General features: G+C 43.2%; 1 protein-coding gene across 7 annotated transcripts in view; it reads right to left on the bottom strand.

The window, feature by feature from the left end:
* AUTS2 (activator of transcription and developmental regulator AUTS2) overlaps nucleotides 1–27,422 on the bottom strand; it is a 757,775-nt gene that overhangs the window by 492,441 nt on the left and 237,912 nt on the right. The gene's annotated exons all lie outside the window — the stretch shown is intronic.

Raw genomic sequence — 27,422 nt, 5'->3', positions numbered from 1 at the left:
GTTACTTCACAGGATAACAGATTGAAGCTTCAGTGGCCCAAATTACAGGAAAAGATGAGAGATGAACCGTACTGGCACTCAGGCAGAAAACCAGATGAAAATTTCACAGTGCACTAAATGTCGATGGGTATGCTGCCGATGCTCTGAACCTTTGCTGTACCTTGCCATTATTGAGGGATTACAGGACCTTCTGTACAACTGCTGAGCCAGCCAAGTCCTACGAATGCTCACCAAAATCCCACACAAGCTGCTAAAATCTTCAGGGGGTTTTACAAGACAAATTTCAATAATCCCTTTAAGTGCTTCTTTAGAATTGAGCATGAATTTGCCAAATCCAGGACAGCTTATTCTTCTTAAATTCATAGCACAACTAACTAGAGTGCTGCATGCGTTACAAGAAAGAATGAGTGCTCATTTCAACAAATGGCCCAGAGTTTTAATGTTCAGACTACTAAATGTAGAAACTAGGCTGGAAAACTTGGGGTCAAATACAGCACAAGCGTTACAGTATCTCCTGACTTTGATAGAATGAGGAATACTGAACAAGGTAACACTTAAATTCAGCATTCCCACCTTTTCATGGAAATTATTCACACTGATTTGACTTACTAGACCAAAAACGTCTACAAATACCAGAACAGAGAAAAAGATCACTGTAAGAGAACTAATTCTATCATCCAGTAACAAATGTAAACCAGGGGCAAAAAGGAAAACACCATTTCATCAGCAACAGTGAGGAGATTGGAAAGATAAGAGAGCAAGAACTCAAAAAAAAAAAAAAAAAAAAAAAAAAAAAGGTGAAACAAAGTGAAAAAAAATTAAAAGTTGATGCAAAAGAACTGGAAAAAAAAATAAGATGAGAGGGAAAAAGTTAAAGAAAAGTAGTCAAAAGGAATTAGATGCAAACAACAGAGGAGAGAAGACCAACAAAAGCATCCAATGGATGACAACAGAAACGGAACAGAAGCAGCAGAAGATGGAGGCAGGCAGAAGTCAGTGGTTCCTTCTGGATGACTGTGGCAAAGGCCACGATTTCTAAGTGGCTTATCTGCTTTGACTTCCACTTTGTGAAGCTGAAAGTGTGCCCGATACAGCTGTGAAGAACAAACGGTGCTTGCGCAGAGTGGTTGATAAAACCCTGAGGTCTTGGAAAGCCATGCTCTAAAAATGAAGACACGCAGAGTTATTAGGCACTCCTGAAAATCCCCCATCCACAGCCACTTGCCAAGTATTTAGAGCCATCCTACACCTTTCTCTGACACTAGACGAGTGGAATAAATGTTCCCCCATGCGCCAAACCTTGCAGTACGTAACTCCATGTGCCTTCCCTTCCTCCAGCTGCACCCTCTCCAGCACTCCCTCCCCACGCATTTTATATGGCATGAGGCAAATAGGGGCTGAATCTTTGAAGTCTAGTGCAGAATTATTTATAGTTCAGATCCATATTTCTTTGAAAACAAAGTTTGATTTACAGTATGGGCATAGGCCTTCATCTAGGCATTGAATCCCCAGAAGAAGGTCCCGATAGGAACCGCCCCCCCAACACAGATATTCCACTTTTGCCCAAGGTGAAATTTCTTTTCCATTTGCCCTCTGGATACAGTTAGCCCGACTCACTATTTCCATCCTGTCTGTCCTTACAGAAACAGCTGGGATTGGAATCTGCCTCCCCTATCGTATTTCCAACACATGGGGGGAGAAAAAAAAAAAAAAAGGAAGGTAGATTGGATCACTAAACAAGCAAAAACCCTAAACATAAGGACGGAGCCCCATAGGCATCTTGAGAAGTCAGCCCCAGTCGTGGAGTCATGGTCTGGAGTTGGGAAGCAAAGGGGATGCCTGGGAGACCTCTGGCTTTGAGCTTGCTAATGCCATCGCGAACCTGACCCTGCAGGGTACAAAGCTCTAATTTTCCTGCTGACAGTCGGAGATTAGAGCACTGGTAGCTGAGCTGAAAAAACGTGCTCTAGAAGGTCTCCAAGACAGAGAGGAAGAGAAAATAAACAGTGAGCCCCATGGTGTCACTTTTATAGTCACTTTTCTGACAGCAGCCACGCTTTTATACATGGCACTTACAGTAAACAATTTAGAGCAAATGGTTTTTTGGCTGTGGGAAGAGGATGCTCTTTTCAGAAACGCTACAGCATAGATGAACACGATGCAAAGGCAAACAAAGAGCATAAACCAGAACGGCTCATTACTACCTGACTTCTTCCAATTACACCTATTACTCCTGAAGCAAAGGGACCAACAAATGTGCGGCATGGCGCCAATAACAAAAATAAATATTCATTGTCCAACAGCATTTTCTGAGAGCAGAATAGAAACTCCAGAAGTACCATGGGATAAACGACACCCATGGATAAAATGCACTTAATGCCATTAATCACAGACCCCACTGACTACAGGATATCACCAGGTCCCCATTATGGTAATTAGGTGTATTGGTAACTGCGAAATTTGGCTTCTCTTATTTCCAATTTAAAAATGTGTTCTCTTTAATGCACTATTGCAAAAGAAGTTTCTAGGGTGCTCTGCAACAGAGGAACAGATTTCGATCTCTGACTTAATGCTGGTGGAAATGAATTTAGATGCACTTGTACCAGCTCCTGGTACAGACACCCCAGTTGGAGCACACACATTCAGATTCCAGCAGCACAGTGGTTCAGGAGTAATTTTACTAATTATTTTATAATTATTTAATAACAATTATCTCATTCCCACCTTTGACAATATGTCTGTGTTGCACCATGCTAACAGTGTCTCTGTAAGATGGAAGCAGAGAGCAATGCTGGCTATACAAGAGAAATCACACAAAGTGCTAATCTTCAATTTGCTTCTCATTGATTAATGCAAAGACTGTTTTGCCAGTCAGGCTGCGGAAGGAAGTGGAGGTAATGGTATCTGCTCGTTCAGCTTCGAGACCTCCAGAACTGCTCAGCGAGCCTACAAAGCTTTTAATCTTTAGCATTACAGAACTATCAGAAGGGCAATTTTCCAACACGGGAAAGCAGGTGGAAATCAATGGGAATAAGGTAATTACGAGTTTTAAGTACAGCCATTTTATGAGATACAGAAGTCATTCCCTTTCCTTTCCACAAGTAATTGTAATTGCATTGAAATTACTTATAGCAGGTCAGTTTTTATAATTCAGGAATACAAAGCAAAAATGTACTTTTGTATTGCAGCACCATGTTGGGGGGAGGGGGGGGAGGACACCACACCTCCGGTAACTGCATCAAATTCACACAAACAGAGGAATTCTCCAAATCACAGCACCAACATCCTGGTGTCCCTTAGACAAGAATACAGAAGGCTTTTGGAAATGTTTGTAACTCCAGCTCTACAGCGTATTTTCAAAGTGTGTCAGAACACAAGAAGAGGATTAAGTTCCTTATACTGCCACCTCCTCCTCCCTCTTCTAGGGATGACACCGCTAACAGGATAAAGTGAGTGACAGGGTTATATGATCATTACATAAAGGTAGTACACATGCAAAATCTTCAGAACACGGAAAAAAATATCAAAGAGCTTGCACCATCTGTCTGTGGAGAAAAAAACAACAGCTGGTGCAAGAAGCCGCAAGATGCCAGCCTTACAAGTGACAAGATGGGAAATGACAGGAAACAGCTTTTCACTCTTCTAACAGCAAAAGAAACGTACAGCCCGTGTTCTCGTGTTTGAAAACCTCCAGATGCTGCCCTCTTCTCACATTTCCATATCTTTGTTCATGCAACATCTGAAAGCTTTTCTATTTTTACAGAGGGAGGGGAAAAAAGCATGAAGCCATCAAATGTATATATATATATATTTTTTTTTTCCTTACAAGAGGATGTTGAATGAATTTTAATCATGATCATAAGAAAAAAGAAAAAGAAAAATCAGCAGTATTTGATATGAGAAACCTCTGAAACTTTTTTTCTTCTCGAAAGAAATTGCAACGTGTTTGGCTTTTATAGAGGTTGTAGATGATAAATATTAGCTTGTTCTGAGACCGATTAGGCCTTTGGATTGATTCAGGGTTCCCCATGAGTGTTCTGTAAAGGTAGCAGGCTTCCCTCGAAGCAATGTATCAAATCCCCTTGGCCAGTGTTTGCAAACATCTCCTGACCTGAGGGGCCGTTCAAGCACTGGAGGTGACCTCTGTGTTCCAAGTGCCAACCTGCACCGTTCCCGGGCAGCAAATTGCTAAGGCTGTAAAACTGAGCTGACAAATCAAAGAAAAGAAGCCATCCAACAGCAATCCTGGAAATCTGGCAATCACAGTTTCCAAAGAGAGAGTGGCTATTTGGGAGGCTTGACTCTGAGCAAATGGTACTGGGACCTGTCTGCTAGACGTGACCACACGTGACACTGCAAACTGGATGTTATTAGCAACTGGTGGCTATTCTGTGAAAGAAAACGTACTGAAAAGTCTCTGTCCTGGGAAGAAACCACCTCGCTGTGGGCTGTGACCCAAAGGTGAGACGCACACAAGGCAGGACGGAGCGGAGCGTCTGAGTACATTCCCAGCGCAGGACTCAGGGAGCGCCCAGCTCCAGCTCGACACCCAGCTGCAGGTGGGGGCAGGATCTGGGCACCCCAAGACTGATCAGCCTACCGCCCTCATGGACAGGGGAGTCCTTGGTTCATCCAAGTGTTTTCCAGGTAGGAGATAAACTAGGATTATTTACTCCAGAAGTAGTGAGCAAAGGGTAAGGAGACTTCCCAGGGCAAAGCAGTAGCCTTGTGCTGGACCTCAGCAGGAATCACGCCTTTATCTTACATCTACCCCAGAAGGCCGCTGCTGGCTGACACTGGTATTCTCCTTTCACCCTTCACTGTAAGGGCTTGCTCTACCAACCCTCCTGAAACAATGCTGCCTTCCTGATTGCTTTCTCTATCCTGACAGAAATCAGAGATCTCTGCTGAGATTTTTGCCTATGGCACGCCAAAAAGTTTTTGCAGGAGTCTAGACTGAGAAGACAAAGCATGGATGAGTGAGACAACTCTTCAATCACCGGTGGGCAATCGGGGTGGAGTGGGTTGAAGAGCATCGCCCAGGGTGATGCAGGAGGGGTGTGGAAGAGGCAGAGAAGCAGATGTATTTCCTCTATCCAAGACTCAAGCTTGTTCAGCTAATCCTTCAGACAGGAGTGGTTGGTCTTTTGAGACAGAAGCGAGGTTTCTGCAAGCCATCCTTACTACATTAGCACCAGCCTACGCAGAGCAAGTGGAATCATAAAAAACCACTTTAAGCATCCTCAAGCAAGCCAGCTTAGAGAGAATTTACTAGGCGGTGTTTATTTCTACCTTTGATTCTCTACATGGTCTCTACAGATCAGAGTACTTAGAAAACATAATTATTTTAATTAGGAGTAATTCAATTAGAATATCTCATTGCCAATAACAACTTCGCTAATAAGAAATGAACACACTTGACTTTTTTTTTTTTTTTTTAATCTTACCTTGGGGACTCTGAATACTTTCCCAGATGTGGAAGTATTTCTTTGATGTTGCATGCCTAATTCTTCCCTCCTGTAGGGTCTGATTCAGCGTACACTTAAGTCCACTGAAGTCTTTCCTTTACTTCCAGAGGGCACTGGGTTGTGCTTTTCTACATTGCTGTATTCCAGGAGGAACAAAGTTAACTCCAGTAAGATGAGTACCGTGTCTGTGAAAATGATGCTACTAAGCAGGTTTTGAAGGGCAACTGAATCATCTAAAGGGTAAACACAATGAACACAATGGGCACACTTGCTGATGAGTCCCTGCTAATGCCTTCAGCACAGAAATGTATTTTAGGCCTCTTCAATAAATCTATCGTGAGTGAGTGGCAAGAGTAATAACAGTGTTTTCCTCTAATAGCACAAGCTAGGTAATTTTCAAAACATGCATTCTGTACTGTGCAATCTTTGTGCACAACGTTTGCTAAGCAGGAAGTGACTGGAGCACCAGTAGTCATGGGGCAACACTCAGCGACTTGCAGCTGTAATCAAAGCTGCTTTTCAATAATGGAGATGGAATTTTGCTCAAATCCTTTTAAATTGAGAATGCACTTAATTCAGAAAGAAGAGAAAACATTACTGTAATTAGCAGTGACACTGTTTAGAACAGGGGCATAAAACACACCTCTGACGTATTGTGGATTTTAAGGGTGCAAAACTTTGGTTCTACCCAGTGCACTTGAGTAACTGATATCAAACCAAACACAGGGATGCTCAGGAAGAGCCCAGTTTCCATTTCTTCTGCTGTGACACATGGGCTACAGGTTGTCATCTTCTACCCATTACAGGATTCCTATGCTCACTCTGAACTCACTTTTGCAATACGTAACGCAGCTGTTAAGCAGAGGTCTCACACATCACTTAACTCCTTTGCACCATCCCCTCGGAGCAGCCTAGCTGAGACTTCGGGTTTCAGCAATCCAGCAAACATCCCTGAAGGACGGGTGACTTCCAGTGACACAGCTTGACATCAGGGCTCCCTGGGCACCCAGGCCTGGTGTCAGCTACAGTGCCTGGGAACCAGCAGCTAAAAAGGAAGCTGTTTAACCTCTGCTGACACGGCTGTATGCCTTTAACATCAATGGAAACCTCACGTACATCAACTATTTTTCTATCCATTTGCTCTCCAATCCAATTGTCAGGGTTGTGAGAACCTCTCCTGGCAAGCACAGACTGGTTCAGATGTGGACAATTAGCTTCTTCACACACTTTTTCACTCCCTCATCCTCTTAACTGGCAGCTGAAGAATATGTTAATGCTGATCTGTCTCAGCCTTAATTGTGATACTATCCTCGCATGGTACAGCTTGTTTTAGTTCCTGTCTAACAATAAAGGGTCCCATTATCCAAGGGTGGTACTTGAAAGCATATCTGCAAGAACAGATCTCATGATTTTAATTAAAAGCTTCCACGTATTATTTTCTAAGCTAACAAATATGGCCAGAGTTGTAATTATGGAATCACCAAATATAGACTCAAGATCTTGTTAATAATGATATCCTTTTTAAAATCTCATAATCTTAAAAAAAAAATAATGTTGTAATTAAGTCACCAAGCAACTATATTTGTCTCCATGAAATAAAGCCAAATCTACAGATAATTGCAAATAACTCATTTCCCAGTGGATTTTTTTTTTGTATGCCAATTAGGCTCACAAATCTCAAGCTGTCACCTTCATCTCCAGCCATGCAGCCAGCTGATAGCACAGCTATAAACAAAACAGCCTGAGTGCCTCTCATTCCCTAACTAAGGAAGAAAATGAAGTTACTAACACACATTTGTAGATGTCAGCCCCCAGAGAACAGAAATACAAAAAAAAAGTCATTGTGTATATGACAATTAAACACGTCTTCTAGCTTTTGAGAAGCGTGTTCTGGGAAAACTCCCAAGAGACTCTTGTGATTGCGGTTCCTTGGTTAACAGCTGCCTCATGACTCAAACCCTCACGCACAACCCACCAGCCACAGCCCCAACAGGCGCTGTTTTTCCCCCTAAAACACTTTAAGCCCTGGGAGCCTCTGTTAACGAATCCCAGTTAGCTGTGTACACCTACCAGCTCTGCCACACGCTCAGCCAGTTGCACTTGGAGGGCTCGCGGGCTTAGAACAGTGCCTTGGCAGAACCAGGGAGCTGGCAAGTGCAGCAGCTCAAAGTGCTGCTGCCTTCACCTGTGACAGCCAGAGATCTCAAAACGCCCCAGGTGCAAAACTGCTGTTAAACACCTGTCCTTAGGCATCTGCACACGCAGTCCCTCACTACCTCCTCGCCTCTTTACAGAGTCCACCAGACCGTGTTTGCTCTGAGCTGCCTAGAGCTGCAGAGGGAACATTTAGAAATGATTATCTCGATGTAGTGATTTCCTCAGAATGCGTGAAGAAGATGAAACGATGGCCCCAGTCAAATCAATAAGCCAGCCTGATAAACTTAAAAAAAATAAAAATAAAAATAAAAATAAAAACCCAACGTGCTTTGTAACAAGTGTGTAGATGCAAGGGAGTTGCTTTGCCACCAAAATGCTGCTGCTGCAGAAACCTCCTGCACCCAGCACACCCATGGATCTGCCCCAACAGCTCATTGATAGCGAAACTGTACAGAAGCAACAAATTCTGAGTATATGGGAGATTATATGCTCACAGAAGAAGCAACACAACTCCATTATGCTTCCATATTAAAAAAAAAAAAAAAAAAAAAAGAAATAAAATTCACTGAAACAACGTTGAACCATTAAGGATATGGGATTATGGCACAGACTGAACAGACTATCTCCTTTTCTAGAGATATTCAAGACTCATCTGGACACCTACCTGTGCAACCTGCTCTAGGGAACCTGCTCTGGCAGGGGGGTTGGACCTGATGATCTCTGGAGGTCCCTTCCAACCCCTACAATTCTGTGATCCTGTGACCTCACATGAACCTCTGCTCCATGGCCAAGTCCTTCTTCCTGGATGGGCATCCCAAAGCCTCAAACCAACCAATGTGAAAATATGAAAAACCCACACTGAGTCTGATGGCAGCAGTGGCACGGGGGTGCTCTGAGTTGCTTTGTGGCTTCCTGGAGTGAAGATGTGATAGTTCCTCACAAAATCCCCATGCCTGACATGTAACCAGAGCACTTCCCATCAACATTATCACTGTTACCACTCCTAAGGTTATCTAGGATTCCCCTCACCATGTGCAACTAAAATAATTTCCCAGCCCTTTCAGAAAAAGACCCCGACTTCTGCAGGTGACAGCTGGCCCAGGTAACCCAGACCTCTGCCATATCCTGTTTCTCTTTATCAGAAGCACCCAACTTTTCTGCCTTTCCAACTATTCAGCCCGCCCTTCACACACCGAGCTGGATGGGGATGTTGTCATAACACAGCACGGCATTCAGTCTGGCAGGAGGAAAGGCTGAGCCTTGGGCAGGTCTGTACCTACAGGTCAAACCTTCCACTAACTGAAAATGGATGCAGCCCAGGACAGCACCCCTGTGGCCAGTATTCACTTTCATGCCATTATGTGGCAAGGAAGGATGCGAGCATGGCCAAAAACCTACTGCATTTGTATCACAAGGCACTAGGTTTAAGGAACAACGTAAAGATTGCAAAGAAAGGACAAAAAAAAATGCAGTGAAAATTAAAATGCCTAAGATGATGCATCTATATCCATAATCAATCGTACTTTCAGAAATGATGATTAATCCCAGCAGCCATAAAGCACAGGCGTTACAGGTCTGTCACTTTGCTGCAATTCAGGCCACTACATACCTTTCTTTAAACGATCGCATAGCCATCCTCAGACAAGTGTGTCTGAAAAGCATGCCCTCCCCTTTTCCAGCATCATTTAAGGAAAAAAAAAACAAAAAGCATTTGTAACAAAGCACGCTGATAGTCAGGTAGGTATTTCATTTTTTCTCCTTCCTGAATTTAACAAAAGCCTGGATCTACCAGTCAAATTAAACAGTGTGCAGTAAAGCATTAAGTCTGTATTCAACAAGTTTAATTACTGTGTAAATGAAAGAAATTATTATTCATTCATGACATTTATTTCAGTTGCAGTGCTAGTTGCCTTTATAAAGCTGGGATTGGGGGGGCAGGGGGAGAAGAGGAGGATGGGTGTATAATTACTACACTATATTTCTTTGCCAAACATTAGTGAACTTAAACAAAAAGTGCTTGTTTTCTGTAAAGAGGAAAAAGCATGTGAGCTATCAACGATGAATCTTAAGGACGCCCACAGGCTTGACATGGTGCCAGGCTCTGATAGGTACACCAATATTTGGAAGGCTGATAACAGAGAGCTTATTGAAGCCCCGAGACCAGCGCGGGACTCTTGTGGGTCAAAAGCCACCCAAACTATGGGAACAATCCAAGCCGGCAGCCCCTGGGGAGTAACGGGAGCCACTGTGTGACATGAAAGATAAACTGGCAGCTGATGCTATCGGGGACTAACAAACAATGCATCTTTTCTAAGGGATTTTCGCAGGGCTTAAATTTCAAACAAAGGAAAGGGAAAATACAAACCTGTAAGCTGACTCAGATCAAGCTTCATTTCTGAAGGTCTGAGCGAGAATGCAAGGGAAGGGCTGCAGCAGGGTACACAGGCAGTGCACATAAATGAAAGACTCTGCAGCCTCCTCCACACTGCGTGGTGTGCTGATCCTGGGAGGATGGCTATTACCTGCTCTGATCCACCCCAAAACGTTCTAGCTTTCCCAAGAGTGCTGTAAACAAATGATAGTGACTAATCAAAACATATCTTCCCCAAATATGTTCTTTTTGGAACAAGTCAATTCAGTACTTACCTATCCCTCTAACTACCAGCATTTAATTACTGCAATACATATGGGAGAGATTATGCTCTCCACCCGAGTGGCCTCGGTTCACTTTAAAAGCAAAAAAGTAGAAAAAAAGAAAAAGCAACACTGGGCCACACAAGTTGTATTTAAGAAATTACAGTTGATGCATTTGGATAAATGGAGGGAGCAGGAATGATCCTGAAGGTCAGCATAAGCAAGAGAGTAACTGCAGTGGCGTTTCACATCCACATTTAGGCATACTGTATATCCCCTTGAGCTAGTCAGAAAATATATCCTTTTTAAGAGATGCTTTACAGAACTGCCGTGGCTGACGACCATAGCTAAGGCATTCAAGTGATCCTCTGGAAGCCTATGAAGTGCATGCACTCAACTACAGGAATAAACACAACTAATTTCTTCATTCCAGAGTAATACATATCAAAGCCCATTCTGAACTCAATCCCAATTCATAATGAGCTGCTCTGAAGTTTGTTCCCGATTCCTCGCTAAACCAAATCAAGCCAACTGGAACAAGCCATAATCCAAGCAGAATTCAATGAACTGCACCCATTAAGACAGCTATTAAAGCTTGTTCTCAGGGCTTAAACTGGGAGATTTAAGGTGGAGAAGAGATTATCCCACATCTGCCTCCCAAGACCCCCCTCCGCTGGCATCAAACTGACACTGTCAGACGGAGCAGATGCCAGAATGGGTGGATTTGAGACACTCACCCAGCTTCTCACGTTCTACATGCAATGGTTTTTGCCCACTGACTGCATCTATGTCACCTCCAACTCTTTATTATGCTGAAATTTAAGGCTCAGAAGTCTTAGACTTTGCTGTGTGGGGCCAATCTTGCTGCCACTTCCAATGGCCTCGGATCAGCCCTCACTGCAGCTGATGAACCTCTACAGCTCCCTCCTCCCTCCTGATTAGACCAGAGGGTCTTCAGACACAAAGCACTGTCTCGTGCCAAAAACCTAATTACTGCTGTACCCTAACAACCACCATAATAACAGGAAAGGTGATTACACCCAGAAATAGGTTTAGCAGCACAGCCATGTCAAAAACAAGTTACTTCGGTTCACATCTGCATAACAGGATCTGCACTTAGGTTTTCACTGTTGCTTAAAATAATAGCTGAATCTATGACATTTGTAACAGGAGCCTAACAGCCCCATCCTCTTTGGGCTTTACAGCATCATTGTAAGACGAGGCACAAACACAGGCAGCATTCCTTGCAACACCCATCTGCATGCTTCACCCGTGTTTAATAACCTTTTGCCAGAGGACAGCTGGGCTCTGCGCTCATTGGAAATGTCAGCTGTTAAAACATGCAAGGGGGGTTGTTTGGGGTTCTCTGGAGGAGGTGAGGGAACACTGCACAAATCCAGCTCCACTGACCCAGTGGCTCTGGGTATGGTTGCAACAAGCCAGGTAGAAGCAGCCCAGGGAAAGAGAACCAGCCGATCGGACATGCACTACCGAAGGCTCATTTCAAATAAACCATTCCTTTTCACCTTCTTGGATACCTGCATAGAGCAGGACAACTCAGACCATCACATTAGCTATGTTCAATAGGAACAGGGGAAACATTTCTTTGCCACTCTGCATGCATATACATTGCCTGTCTTTGCCCATACCCCTGCAGACCTCACTCTGCTCTGGCACTCATCTAGTCCTGAGTTTTCAACTGTACAAGAAAAGGAACAACCACGAAAATGGGGCAACAGATGCATTTACACCAATCCACCACATGAAGCAGTAACATCAATATCCTTTAATTCCCTGCCCAGGAAAAACAAGGGCAAGAAAAATTGTTGCACCGATAGTAATGGAGGTATGCTTTTTTTTTTTCCCCTCTTTTTCCCCCCCCTCCATTTCTTTCCTAGTAGCCTCAAGTTTCTGTGCTTGCTGATGCAGGCTCATCTCTGACCATAGAAATGTTACCATAGAGGGCAACAACATTTGCCTCCTGGAGGGGGGTAAGCACGTAGCGAGTGCTCGGTGGGGAAGAGCAAACTTCACCGCTGACGCAGGCACTCATGGGCAATGGCCAGCCGGGCTGGAAAGCACGCTCAGCTTGTCACTAGGCATTTCTACAGCCAGATGAGATGCATGAACAATTCATTTAAGGCAAAACCAAAAATAAAGCTAATTACTTCGGGCTCATGATAAGAGAGATCTTTTTCTACAGGCAACTTTGCAAGGTCACCTTTCTCGCTTTATTCTCTCCCTTTTTAAAACAAACGACATTGAACTGATTGCAGAGCTTGTCTACTTCTACCTCATGGCAGGAAGGGGTTAAGACCTCAAAAACAAAACAAAAAAAAAGATTAAAAGAAAGCCAGCCTGGCAAAAGAGTTAGGGCAATATTTATAAAGAGAAAAAAAAAGATTTTCTTACAGTCAAAACACAACCACAACCCCAGTGTTTAAGGTCACTTCCTCTCTTCATAGAGCTGGGAGCAATGCTGTCAATCAGGCCCTCGCGCTGGTAGTCTCAGCTCACTGGAGTACAGAAAGTGGCACGGCATCAGAGTAACACTGACCCTCTGGGGATGGGGGGGTGGAGGACGCAGCTTTCAATTGATTCCAAAGGTCCTTTGGGAAAGATGGGCCCTCCGGTTTGTTAGCGCTGACATTCAGCTCTCGGAGTATCAGGCTGATACCTACTTAATGTAACACCCTTTTCCACTATGGGCACACGTTTATCAGACCCTTGCCAGGGAATCCCAGCCGTCAGACCCCCTTAGCACAGCTCTCACCCGTCTGTAAGGGAAGGCGCTGGCAGGGCAGCCCCTCTCCAACCCCGCCAGGGCCTGGGCTCAGCTGCAGGAATGTGCTCGGCACAGCCAAGAGCAGAGGGCCTGGGGCTCCCGGCTATTTGTTCCTGCACTTGGACAAACGCTGACCTAGTGAAGGAGAAAAAAAAAATCTATTGTGTTTCTTTTCTCAGAAAGAAGAGTTACAGACATTAAAACTGTACAGATGTGAATTATGTTAGCACTCGTGATACAATCTGAGGTGAAACCCTGACCACTCTGAAATGACAGGCAAACCCTCCCTGCCTAAAAACTGGGTCAGAACCTCGCCCCTGCATCTGGCTCACCACATTTCTTTGGTCAAGTTGCTCAGTCTCCGAGACCGGCATTCCTACACACAAAATGGGATATTTATTTCATTTCAGAGATGGATTCATTGCTTGACACACTGAGGTCTTTCATGTTAAGATATCATTATTCTTCTCTTACAAATTCATCCTTAGACAATGCCATTGATCTGCAACTGTCCGATTGCCACCATTTATATCATGAGAGTATGTTACACTGGGATCACACATCATGATTGCATGCAATCGTGACATATGAACTGATAAAATGACAATGAGGTCTTGGGCAGACTCAAAAAGATATAGGTGGTGAAAAAGACTTGGGTTCATTTTTTAATGTCTATTTAAGTAATAAATCATATTAAACAATCCTTAAGTAGCATTTCTGCAGTGAAGCCGGTGGAGCTGTACAGAATTACCCCTTTCTAGATCTGGAGTCAAGCATTAAATGAAGAAACTACATGCTTGGCGTAATATTCAATATCGCATAGGGAATCTGTTTCTCATTGATAATACAGGTACTTAACTTGTTCATCTATCTTCTGAAGCTACAAGAAGGCGCTGTCTGTAACCAAACATACCGGTTAAGTTGCTCTGCAATTTCTATTTTAGCTAAACCATAATCCAATCTAATGAAGATCTATCGAATTACACGTTTCCCCTTTTATCACAAAATGGAAATGGATTTCAGAAAACATCTCCATGAAATTCACAGGCTGGTATCTTGTCTTCCAGACTTAGCAATGCTGATTAACCAGAGCAATGCAGCTCCTATCAGCACATCTCCAGCCAGACACGCCGACTTTCATTGAGTCGATCACGTGAGTCAGGATTACAGAAGGAAATTAAAGGCCATTTTCTTTTATAAACCTCCAAGAATTGCTTACAAAGTTGAAAAATATTAGACTGTACTAAAATCATAAATGCACTATCGATAACATACCTGTATTTGGTAACGTTTAAACTTAGAGGGTATCACAGGACTAGAAACATGCATGCACACTCGCACACAGATCTTTCCAATGTTTTGATTATGGTCACTGATGATCAAGGAGAACCCATAGGTGCTTGCTTGTTCTCAAGAAAAAGGATTACTCACAATATTTCCACAGACATTTTCTGCCTGCGCCAGCCAGGTGAGCCCATCCTCCCCTCTGACAGGAGCCCAGCAACTCCTCAGAGAAACAGATAACGTTCCTTTTTACACAGATAGAACTGTGCCACGGAGAATCAAGATTTCACCTTTCTAATTACAGGTATTTAAACGAAACAATTAAATTAGAGAAAACCGGGAACCTTCGCAAGCCACTCAGGCCTGGGAACAGGCCCACTTCTCCCCTCCCGTACACGTGGGCCCTAAGGCGATGACAGCCCCAATTCAGACACTGTATGTACATGTGTGGGGTACGAGGGAAAAGGATACAAGTCTTAGTTGCCAAGAACAGAAAGGGAAACCTTACCTCATCTTTTAATCCAGGAGGTTTTACAATCGCCCTCACTGTATGTTCCCCTTTCTGCAGCACCACCAACCACAGGCCACCCTGATAACCCATGGCAACAGGCCCAAGCTGCTACTTCACACCTCCCAAGACAGTCAGCACCATTAGATGTCCACAACTAATTGATTTTAAATCTTTGTCATGATCTTGAAAGCTATCCATGTAATCAATCCACTGCTGATAGCCAGGAGAGATGGAATTTTTACCACAAAATTAACTTTGAAAAGGCTAAGCTTTTATATTAACCCACGTCCTGATTATGTGCAAACTTACAAGATCAAGAGAGCAATAGGAAATCTACGGTGTGCCATACCAGGACACTTGTCGTGCTTCTCGTAATTTTTCAGATTTCTCATAGAATCACAGAAGGGACCTTAAAGATCACCTAGTTCCACCCCCCAGCCATTTATGAGCTAGCCATAGCTTCTCCTGTTCTCAGAGGTGATATTACTGAGGTCACAGAAGCAGTGTATCTTCCAGCAACCTCCCTCCAGTGACAGCAGAAGGCCCAGCACATCCCTGTTTATAATAAATTGCCCATGCTGAGAGAGAAATGGGATTTTGTGCTCCAATTTCTCTATTATACCACAAATACTGTGATATCTAAGCACTGAACAAGTCTGTCTTCCTAGACTAAACAACAAAATTTCAACCCGTACCTCCAGCCAAGAGGACAGATGATTTAGGTTTCTCTTTAATTTCCCCCTTTTTACATGGAAGAGAAAGGAAACAGTTGGTACTCAGCTGAGCACAACGGCAGTGCTCCAGCCAAAGAGCAGGAGCAGGGGAGTCAGCAGCAAGGGGTGGGCTGTGCCACTCTGACGCAAGATGCTGCCCTTACTACAGAGACTTCACACAACCCCCAGGAACAAACTCTAACAGCACATCCAAAGCACTCGTAACTACCATCAGGGCCATGCCCAGAAAGGTAAACGTGGTTCTCTTCACCCACCACCCAGAGACCTTATCACTGAGAACCACAGCATTGCACCTAATTACTGTCAATCCCTGACGAAAAGAGATGATTCCTCAGAGTGAGAGGCATACGTAACACCTCCAACGTACCATATGGAAGCCTCATTCTGCAAATTTGCTAGCTTGACCCCCTTCTATTTCAGTATCCCTCCCTCCGTTTCCTTGGTGCTGCAGAACACAGTCTATTTCCGAAGGGACCCCCATGGACACAAAAGAGAAGACCTTTTCAGCATTCATCAGTTGCTCAACCTCAGTGACATCAAAATTAGGAAATCCAAACCAAGTCATAACAAACTGAGGCAGAATGGAAACGAACACAGAATTGTCTTTGAGAGGCAGTTGATTTTCTCCGTCCAGGCACTGCTGCTAATATATTCTAACACAATTTCAGCTATAACTCTCCTGGATTGACAACAGCATTGAATTACACTTCCAAATCTCTCTCTTTCAACTTGTCATACAATTTTTAATCCAACAAGAAGCACTTCCTTGGCAGAGTTGCAATTGTTATATTTTTCCAGATTTTCTGATGTAGGGATTTTTATCTTTTTAGCCATGAATCAACTTCTCTGTACCAGCACTCATGGAAAAATCAGCTATTGCTAGCCACGCAAGCTGCCAAGTTCCTGAGACCAGATGGAACAAATCCTAGATTTTGAAGGAGATCATTGACAATCAGAGAGAATACACTAAACACAAGTGAAGTTTCAAGAATGCTGGACAAAGATTGATCACAACACTGAAAAATTACAGAAGACTAAACAAGGAAATAGAAACACTATCTATTCATCTCTAACATCTGCATCATGTAGAACATTGGAAGCTACAAATACTGCTTGTATAAAGCTACAAAATAATGGAACCCACATGTGCTCCTCCCATTGCTCCCCAACAATGGGGATGCAGTGCCCTCTTCCGACACGGAGGGTGACCCTACGCCGTGTGCAAGCTCAAGCTGGTGATAATTAATTTGTAAAAGTGCAAGATGGGAAAAACAGCTATAGGGAAAGGCAAAAGGAGACATTTCAAAATGTTGCTAAGACCTATAGATCAGGTATCTGCCTCAAAGAGTAGCTTTAATATGTTAGAGTTGCTATCAAAGTAATGCGATGTTGCCAAGTGAAAAGGGTAGAAAAAAGACCAGCTACACAGCTTTTAGCATATTTCTGTCATTATAATGGAGTGATTTATAATGGAGTGATATATGGCATTTGTACACTCACTTCCTTTAATTTCCTCCATCGCCTTTCACAGTTTATATTTGGATGTTCACGAAAGGAACAAGTTGGTTACTGAACCCGAGTTTGTGATACAGTCAGTGAAATCCTACCCCGTCTTTTAAGCAGATTAGGATCTACACACAGACCTTTGAACCTGCTCTGTTATCGTGTTAGTTTTCACAGCTCCTTCCCAAAGGAATAAAATGACTCCATCTAATTAGACTCCTCATCTGCCCTAGACTACTGAAGAGTTCCTTTTCACCTCATTCAAATATAAACATAATTTAAGCTTAACAGCTTGTACTGATTTTTCATTGGGGTGCTAAAGAGCTCTCTAATGCAATAATTCACTCATCTTGGAACTTTTCTTGGGACCCTGCTGCTTGCCTCTTTTTGGCACTATATTTTGTCCAAAAGCTCTGAATAAATGCATTATCGTTCCCCCCAAAATACTGCATAGATAATAACCCTGACGACATGCATGTGTTCACACCTGTTTTATGGGTGGAGAACAGAAAATAAGGAATCCAGCTATTAATATTAGACTGTGATCACTACACGATATGCCTTGGTTTTAAAGTAACATTCACAGTCAAAGCCATAGCTGCTAAGTTCAGTGGGTGTTGAAAAACACTATTTTTATCTAATACTCATTATATAAAACAGGGTATTTCGTAATGAGCTGCCCCAGCATCAACAGCAGAGGAATGTTTGTGTTGGGCCAGATCAAAGGCTCCGCTAGCACAGCATCCCCTTTCCAACGGTGGCCATAAATGGATGTCCAAGGAAGAGAACAAAAATAGGCTAAGTATATATAATACTCCCATCTCTCTCTATTTTTATATATGTATAGCTTTCCCCCTTGCTTCCATCTCCAGACAAATTAACTGATTATTTCCCCATCAATTTATCCACTCTCCCTGAAGAGACGTGAACTTGAAGTACCCACAGTGCCCTTCAACAATCAGGTGCACTGGTCAAGACCTTCATAAAGAACCACCTATTTCTGATCTCCTTCAGCCTGGCTCATCTTCCTTTGACAACCCCAAGTTCTTCTGTCCAGAGGCAATAAACAGTCCCCATTCTCCCCATGTCCCATTTGATTCTGCAGACCTCTGTTATACCTCCTTTACAGCCACCTATTTACCCAGCTGAAGGGCTGTACCTCATTTAGTTCACCTGGAGGCCATCTGACACCTCTGAACAGCCTTGAGGCTCTTCTCCAAGCGTTTATGATGTCTGCAGATCTTTATGAAAGGCAGGATGAGAGCTGCACACTGTGTCTACGATGCAAGCACATCAGGGATTTGTTTTGTCAAAACAATGTTATCTATTCTGTTCTTAGTTGCTTTCCTAATATTTTAGTTGTTTAGTATTTTTTACTGCTACTAAGCACTGTGCCTACGTTTTGATGGAAAAATCCATTATAACCCCAAGATCTCACTCTCTCCAAATCAGCTCAGACTCCATTTTATTTATGGACTATTTTGAGGAACAATCAACACGGTCCTTAAAAATAGCACAGCCATACCTACTGGGGCACAGGCTTACCACCATGGTGAACTTCACTGCGGATACTTTCACTCTGAATTCCTCCCCTGACTTGCACTCAATTTGTGCAGCTACTGCACCATAATAAAACAACATTTCAGCAAAGCCAGTGCTGTTTCATACCACCAGTATCTTCAAATTTGCTAAAAGTACACACAAATATTTAACAGGGCAGGCAATACTCTTCTCCCATCCAATTGCAAACAAGATTATTTTTTCTCCCAAACAAATCCAATAACTTGATTATCTGATCTGGTCTGTTCTTATTCTTCTACTTCACAATTTTCAAATATTTGCAGTTGTAAGTCTTTCGAAGCTTTAATTTACTTAAAATGATTCACAAGCACCTTATTAATCTTTTATCAGTTTTATTACAAACTGTAAACAAAACCCAGTTCTTAAATAATTAAAGGACAGAACTAGTCCTCAGGCAAATGGAGCCCAGGAAAAAAAAAAAATCAGAGTAAATCCTTAGATTTTTTTCCTTCCCATCTACAGAATTGGTGAATCTAGCTTCAAAACAGCAAATCACTCTAGATGAGCAGATTGTGTGTGATATCCCCCCAGCCAGACTCTCTCCTCTCCTGTGTCCTGAATACTAATCCACCAAGCACCTCCATGTTGCTGATTGCAGCATTAGGAGTACCACAGGCTTACAAGTCAAAGGCTGCATCCCAAACAGACACTCAGAAGAATTCCTCTACCTCTGTGCGTGCTCAAGCCATGCCGGAGGATCTGTTTACCAGCTGCAAAGCAATCCCCTCCCAGAGAGAAGGCTGGACCGAGGCGTATTGCCCAAGAGAAGGTAACTGGCAGAGACCTTCTGTCAGCTGGTGGCACCGTCCACCTTGGATGATACCTCACGGGGCATGGCAGCAAGGCGCAGAGAGCTCTTGCCCACCTCCCTTCTCCTTAAACACGAGCTACATCATGCGGCTGCCAGCTCCTCACACCCTGTTTGGCCAAGGACCCTGGAAACCACAGGGTATCACTTTCTCAGATGTCTTCGATGCTGAGGGCACTGCTACAATTACCTGCAGTTTCATCACATCAACAAGATGGTCAGCAAGGTCCAGCCCAGGGGCACATGGGCAGGGGACAAATGGGAGCTGCGAGTCCTGTAACAGGCATCTTGGAAAATTTGGAAAAGGCTACAAAGGCTACTGAAATCATGGTAAAAGATCTTGAAAAAATGAAACACATGAAGGGCAGCTGGCAGTAGTGCAGCACGCAGGCAGGGACGATACCTGGGTTTCAACAGAGCGCCTCCAGGCAGGAGACCTCATATAGAGGGCACACAAACAGCAATGACACTGCTGAGTCTGGTCACTGTGAAGCTGATACAGCTACATCCACACAGCTGCTACAAAACCTGCCTCTAATTATTTGGATTGAAAAGTGTTATTTAATACAATTACTACTGTTATTACAACCTAGCCTATCATCTACCAACTCTTCAATCAATACAGCTGTGCTAGAGAACAGTGCTACTGACACCAAGCACTGTACAATCATTTTAGAAGTGTTGATACACGGCTTTCTGCTTTCTAATGTATTTAAAATTATATTTCCTTCCTGTTACAAAAGAGACCATTTCTAATGAAGCTCTCCAAAGCATTGCAATCTGAAGAAAACCCGAGTAAGTACGAGAGCAAGTCTGTGTAAATTCCAATTACCTTTTCAAGGCTACACCACCATGCAAGCAAAAATGAATTTAAATGCGTTACACACACTTTAAAACGTGTAATGGATGCATTGCTAGCTTATTACATGCAGCTCATTGTGCAAAGTTTTTTGGTCGTATGTTTTGTGCAGTGGGCTGTAAAAGTTGCTTAACAGAAGAAAATACATTTGATTAAAAATTTACATCAGAAGAGCGCAACTTTTTTTTTCCTTGCTATTTTACCTGTCACTGACTATTCCCATCAGTGTGTGCAACTCTTGGTCTCACAAACATATAAATAGGACTGGAGATGAAATAGTTTGAGGCCTAGATCCCAGACCATATCAAAGACAAAGCTATCTAGAAGCTGGCTCCAGCTGGAAGAAAACCCACCATGTTTCCACTTATAGGTGGGAGGATCCTAACGTGACACCAAGATGCTTAAACAGCTTCTGCTCCAGTGCCTCCCTTTGTGAGAAATATCAAGGGGAAAACTGGTGGCACTCGGACTTCCTAATGACTCCGCCACGCCTGGCTGCTGCAAGTCCCGTGGGGCTCCTGGCATCTGCCCAGGCAGAGCAGCCCTGGAGTTGTTCTGATACGCAGGATGCAACAACTGCCCTGGATACAAGGGGGGAAAAAAAGTCCTTTAAATGTCTACCATACTGCTGTCAGAGGCAAATGAACCTACAGCTACACCCGTGCGTCTGAGCCTTCACTTCAAAATGCTCTGGGTTAGTGAGAAACACTTAGAGCAAAGAGCAAATTGCAACTGCTCAGAAGGGTTTACCACCCTACTTAAAATGCCTCTATCTAAAACCAAACAAAAGCTCTCAAGAACTGTCCAACTACCAAGCACTGGCAGAACCGGAGAACTGTCCACTTAAAATAAATAAGTAAACAACACTTAGCCCAGCAATACTCAGCACTGCTCTCCAAATGCTTAGAAATCCGAGTTAACTTTATGACAGTGAGGACCAGGTGGAGAATATAACATATGCAGAGATTAAGCGGCTTGCAGCCTGCACCAGCTTGCCAATTCTGTGACCCATTGCCACTTTTAATATAGCAATGTGGAGCAGAAATAAGGAGAGGGAGCCAGGTCGACCTGCACAGCACACAGCAGATGCTGTGGGAGGCTGCTCCATGCAGGACACTGGGCTGAACTCCTCCAGCTCTGCAGCCCCAGCAGCAGGAGAAAACCGAGGGGCAGCTTCTGGCACGAGCACACGCAGGGCTGAGCAGCGCGGGGCTGGCATTTCTTGCACCAGCTCTCGGCCCTGCCTCTTCGTCACTGCGCTCACAAAGCCACCAAGACACAAGCCTGTGTTTTTTGCTGGCATGCCTGCCAAACCCAGCCTTTGCAGCCAAAGTATCTGGAAAGAAAATAAAAACCAGGTGAAGGGAAAAATGCTGCTCGTGTTTCCTTGCCAGTCTCAAGCAAAGCGCAGCAGCTGTGCAGGCTGCAGCCACTGTCAGCCAACACGTGTCGTCCTTTGACACCTCCGTGCTCACCGAAATGCCAGATAAAATCATAATGCGATAAGCAAAAGCCAAAACACGAAGCAAGACAATTCTCTGAGATAGTGCCACAACAGCAAACACGGGGTCACCCAGCAAACCAGGCAGGTGTAAGCAGCTGAGTCAAAGGAAGCACAGGCTATAGAAGTACAAAGGCATATCTGTCACAATCCATATTACATGTAAATCAGTGCTTCTATCTTCTCAAGATTTTTTTGAATAGGTCCAGTATCTGTATGCAAGCACAGAAGACAAATCTCACTGTTTTCCCTAAAACACTGATAGTCAGTTGCAAAATGACTTTGTTCAGTCTTTTTATCTATTTTAACTGCTGTTTTTTTCCCCTTTCCTGCTGATGAATATTATCTTTTTTTTTTTTTCTCTTCTAAGTTTCACATGCAGAGCATTTGGAAAGACAACCCTTTGCTGATCATCTCCATCAGTTTAAGGAGTCACTCCTGATTTCATACCTGCAGAAATACACCTACAAAGCAGTGAGAAAAAGCAGTATCGATAAACAAATAAATAGTAGCACAATTAGCTCCAGCAATCATTTCTGGAGAAAAAGCAGGTGGGTTCCCACCTCCCAGACACTAGCTAAGATAGTTTGAAAGCTGAGAGGACCAGCTTCCCTAGAAAATGGAGTTGCTCCAGGAGCAGGGAAGAAGCTGGCTTGCTCCCTGCCCTTCCTCTGGTCCTATCCCAAAGTCCCCAACCAATGCAGCTATCTTCAACTTTTGTTCAAGCCCTGGGTACAGACATCTGGGAGAGTTCGTCATTCCAGTGAAAGCACGTTTCCCTGAGCTCAGGTAACCAGAATGATTTAGCATCCTGCATTTTGAGAACTACGTTAGACAAACATTTTATATGTTTCAAAAGTGGGAGTAAAAAAAACAACACGTGGACTTCTGAAAATTTGTTCCCCACAATAGCAAAGGGACAAAATGGTCCCGAGATGAAACACGCTGCAGGGGAGAGGTTGTGCCACACAGGAGGTAAACAACCAAATCTTTGTCAAACTGCTCTCATAAAAGACAAGACAAGTACCAGAGCAAAGTCAGAAAAGAAAATAAAAACTAAATTCTCTAAAAATACAGCCACCACATGCATCTACAGCTGCACAGCAGCCCTTTCAAGATGCAACTCTTAGCGCTTGTTGAGAAAGATGCTTCCTGCCTCGATCCCCCCGGAAGAGCCACACAATCTAATGAAAGTCACATTTGCTGTGCTACGTACTGCTCAATAGCAAGCTGCTGAATTACTGGGTGCAGACCTCATCATACTCTTAAAAAGTAATTTGGAATCAGGGCTTTGATTTAGACTGGCTTCATCCTCTACTTTCCAAGTATAACCGGTAATAATGTCGTCTGTGAGTTTAACATTTGAAACAGGGGTTCCATTTACCTCTTTGTACTTACTCGAGGAAAATGACTGTAATTGAAATCTTTCTGCTGGAAATGAAGCCCTTCAAACATTCAAAGTGGTTGCTGGTCCGTAAGGCTTTTTATTTTAGCTGTCAAAACTGTAAACTGCCTTTCACAGTAGTGTGAGTCTTATGTTGGAGGAAGGAAGGAATGGAACCTGTATCTAGATACAGGGTGTTTTAATCTCATTTTCCGGCCACGAATATAGCACTTCTCTCCCCTGGGCACTGCTGGGAACAGGAAAATTAAGCTTCAGTTCAGCAGTATCTATCAAATAAAGCCCAAATGGGGGAATGGGCTTTTCAAGGACAAAGCAAAACCTTTCAAGTTCCCCATAAGCTCCTTCAGATGCAAGCACACGGAATCAGACTGCCCACTCGCGCTGCCTCTTTCCACTTCTCCCACACTTTCTAGAATTTCATGCATTTCCAAGAGCTTGTCTTTTTTTTTTTTTCTCAGATCAAACTGATTTCCTAGTGTCAGCATTATTATTCATATGAAGCTGTCGAATTTAATTACAGTGTAAATGCACACAGACTGAATATGGGTATTATGCAAAAATGGCTTGCGTTCAAATGACCTTTTATTAATTCTTTGATAGAGTAAACAAAAACTTTGTATTTTTTCAGGAGGCTCCCTCAAAGTTTATGAAATACAATGTTTGCAATTAACTTGAACATAGACTCAAGATGAAGTTGTGTGCTTCTTCTTTAGTTTTAATATCTGATTATTTTAACCACAATAAAAAATACACTGCTGTGCAATGGTTTTATAGTGCTTGTCTACCACAACATAGAATAACTGCTTGGATGACTTAAGCAAAATAACATGCCCAAGTACACCAGTTTATCCAACATTTATCTGTTCTGTTTCCAGGTCCAACATGTCTGTAGGACAGGAGGCAACTGTACAAACACAGGATAAGACGTCCTGTTGCAGCAGCAATTGCAGGGCCACTGATTTTTTTGTCCTGTATCAGAAGGGATCGTACAACTGTATGTCCTCAGGTTTCTGTTTATTTGGGGCATCACCAGCAAGGCACAGCCACGGGCACTCATTCCTTCCAGGTACGGGAACCCACAGCCTACGGAAGGACAGCTTTGGAGGAACACAATGGGAAACAGAGGAGCAGAATTTCCTGCCAACATAAAACAGCCACTGTACAAGCAGATAGGCAACAAGAGTTGACATCTACCCAGTACCTTGAAATACCTTAGCCAGTCATGAGTTTGGAAGGTCCCAGAACACCCATGAGGTCTGGATCTACTTGAAGCTCAGGAGAGCTACGCCACCAAGCTTTGGTTCAGGTCCATGCATCTGCAGAGGCTGCAGATAACCCAGGTGGGATGAGCAGCTCTCACACACACCAGAACGGTTCACAGCAGCAAAGTGTAGCTATGCCAAGAGAGTGGAACAGGTTGACAATCTATATGTGAAGGAATATTTTACAATATATAAGCTGCCTGCAAAGTTAGTTCTGTCACGTATCTAAATATATATGCTTTATCACAGAGGGATTTTTAGACAGTAAAATCTTCCAAAGGAAATCAAAGGCAAAAAAAATTAAAATTATCTGAAATGGCTAGAGGCAAGGATGTCAACTTCAGCTCAGCCAGACAGCTAACAAAAATGTCAATGAACTTATTTACAGGAGAATTAAGAAGGAGTGCTGTAATGTCACTATGGTGGCACACGTAGGAGAAGCAGTTCTAGGTCTGATTTAACTGAGATATTGCACTGCGGTGAGGCCAGACCTCACCCTTCCATGACCTAAAATGACCTACCTTGAACAGCCCAGTGAGCAAACAAATTAAATTAATTTCTGCAGGCTGCTGCCAGAAGAGACATCACGTTTTTCCTACCTACTCTCAACTGTGCATTTCCAGGTACATCACGCCGATCTGACTGGGAACAAAACCAGCCCCCACAAGGAATAAAACCCATTCACTCAGTTGGATCAGTTCCTGGATGCACAGCACCACGTGGCTGCACAACCACTAACGCTGACAACACGTAGCTGGGAGTGGGAGCACTCATTTCAGCAGCAGCCCACACGTATGTCAACTTAAAATGAGAAACTGAATTCTCTCTCTTCCAGTGAGGCTTTAAATCGCATTCAGTCAAGCTGCTGAAAGAGCTGGTGCGATACTTAATTTCTAAGGTACTTCATTTCAGTTTACATAAAACCAATTTCTAAAATGTTGACAACACAGAAGAGTTGCAAAAAGATTTGACCTGATTTTTTTATTTATTTGTGGTTACGCTGACTGAGGCACTTGGTTCATGAAACGTGTGCCCACGGTGTCCGGCCAGAGAACTGCACTGGTTTAATAGAGGTGGCAGCAGTTCCCACCTACATCACACCAGTGTGACTTTACACATAAGACAAGACTTGAAGCTAATGTAGAATAAGCCAAGCATAAACCGTAACAAGAACGTGTTCACAACACCCCGTGTTTAGCAAGGGATACATCTTTGCCTCACAGCTAAGACAAATTCCTCGAGTCCTTCCATTAGCAAACCCTTGTGTACACACAAAGGACTCTTGGTCTCTTACCACATATGAAATTCAATAAAAGGACAGCTATGCACTTCAGTTTTTGTCTTCCTGTGTATGTGCATTACATTTTTGGTTTGTATTTTTTTTCCCCTCCCCAAACAGATGAGCAGACTTGGCAACTCTCCTGGTGAATCAGAAGGAAGCCCTGCCAGGCACAGGTAGCACGAAGAATACAGATCAAATGGGTTTCCTGGATGCCATCCATGTTCAAATCTCCCAGGTTGTAGATCTCAAATTATCGGTCTCTGACAAAACGGGTATGACAGGTTATGTAACACACACAAAATCACCCGGTGACAGAAAAGCAGCAACGTTATCTGCTTGGTTCAGTGACTCCAAGGCTTTCTGGTTGAACTGCGTGCGGTAGTGAAAGCAAAACAAAAAAAGAAAAAAAATCAAATAACAAAATGCAAAGCTAAAAAATAAAAAAAATAAAAAAAGTCCTCTAACATTCTAAGTAACCAACCTCACCCACTGGCAGGTAACTACTGACTTCATTGGGTTTCTATTTCCAGGAAGAGTTTCATAAACTAGACACAGAGATTCAACCTGTTTTGATATAGATGTTTATAGGTATGACACGACTTTAAATAATGTAGAATTATTGCAGAGAAACATGAAGGAGATAAAATATAACTGCCTAATAAAGCAGATTTGGCAGTCAAATTGCCTTTGTAAGACTACTCAAAGCAAACGAAAACAAAACAGTTAAATCTGTGACTTTGCTAAGTGCGCTATTTGCAGCCTGGGATAAATGATGGGACAATCTCGTTAAATGAAATATATATGCTTCTTGTTAAAGGGAATATATATGCATCCGCTGTATGCAGTATAACTTGAGGCACAAACACAAGAGATAAATCAATGTGGGACTATTTTCCAGAATAAAAAATTTCAGGCTAATAGCACATACGTGTTTTTTTCCCCATTTTAAGAAAGCAAGTTGCTGCCTGCTTGAGGATGGCTGGCAAACAGACAGTGAAGCTTCCTAGTATTTCCCCCCCAAATTTGTCTTGTTCTCTTCCCCATTTCACTGGAGTAAAGAGCACAGCAAAGCTACCTCCAAATATTCTGCCTGGCTCCCACTGGCAATAAGACCAGTCTTTAACCTGGGGCAGGAAACCCTCCAGGGAAAGGCATCGCTGTCAAGCAGGTCCCCAGGGATCCTCTCCCCTTGCCCTCCCTCGCTTCCCCCAGGCTCCTGGGTGCCCAGGGACAGGCAGGAGGAAGCAGAGGCTGAGTGTGAAGGGGAACACCCAACAGAGAGCACCCTGCTCTGTCTGTGCAATAGGAAATGCAGCAAGTTCCACAGCAAAACATGCAGCAAACAGTCTTAAAATACATTTTGTTACTTTTTTGATCAATAAAACTTCCATTTTTTTCTCCCAGTAATATCATGGACAATTAAATATTTACTTTGTTACAGAAAGAGAATAAAAGAAAAAACCTGACTTCCCTGCAGAAGCAGGTCACATCTCACAGCCAGCTCTAGAGAACAAGAAATATTTCTCCCTTTCAAGCTCCACACACGAGAAAAGCAAACACATCTCCACAGCTGCCTTTTTATTTTTATTTTTTTTTTTAAATACTGACACAGTGCCACAGGAATTAGATGCAAGTTTTTCTTCTCTCC

Source organism: Anas platyrhynchos, chromosome 20 (genome assembly GCF_047663525.1).
Source record: "Anas platyrhynchos isolate ZD024472 breed Pekin duck chromosome 20, IASCAAS_PekinDuck_T2T, whole genome shotgun sequence".
Lineage (NCBI taxonomy): Eukaryota > Metazoa > Chordata > Aves > Anseriformes > Anatidae > Anas > Anas platyrhynchos.
Note: the sequence above shows the minus strand (reverse complement) of the source record. Positions and strands in the feature narration are given on the sequence as shown.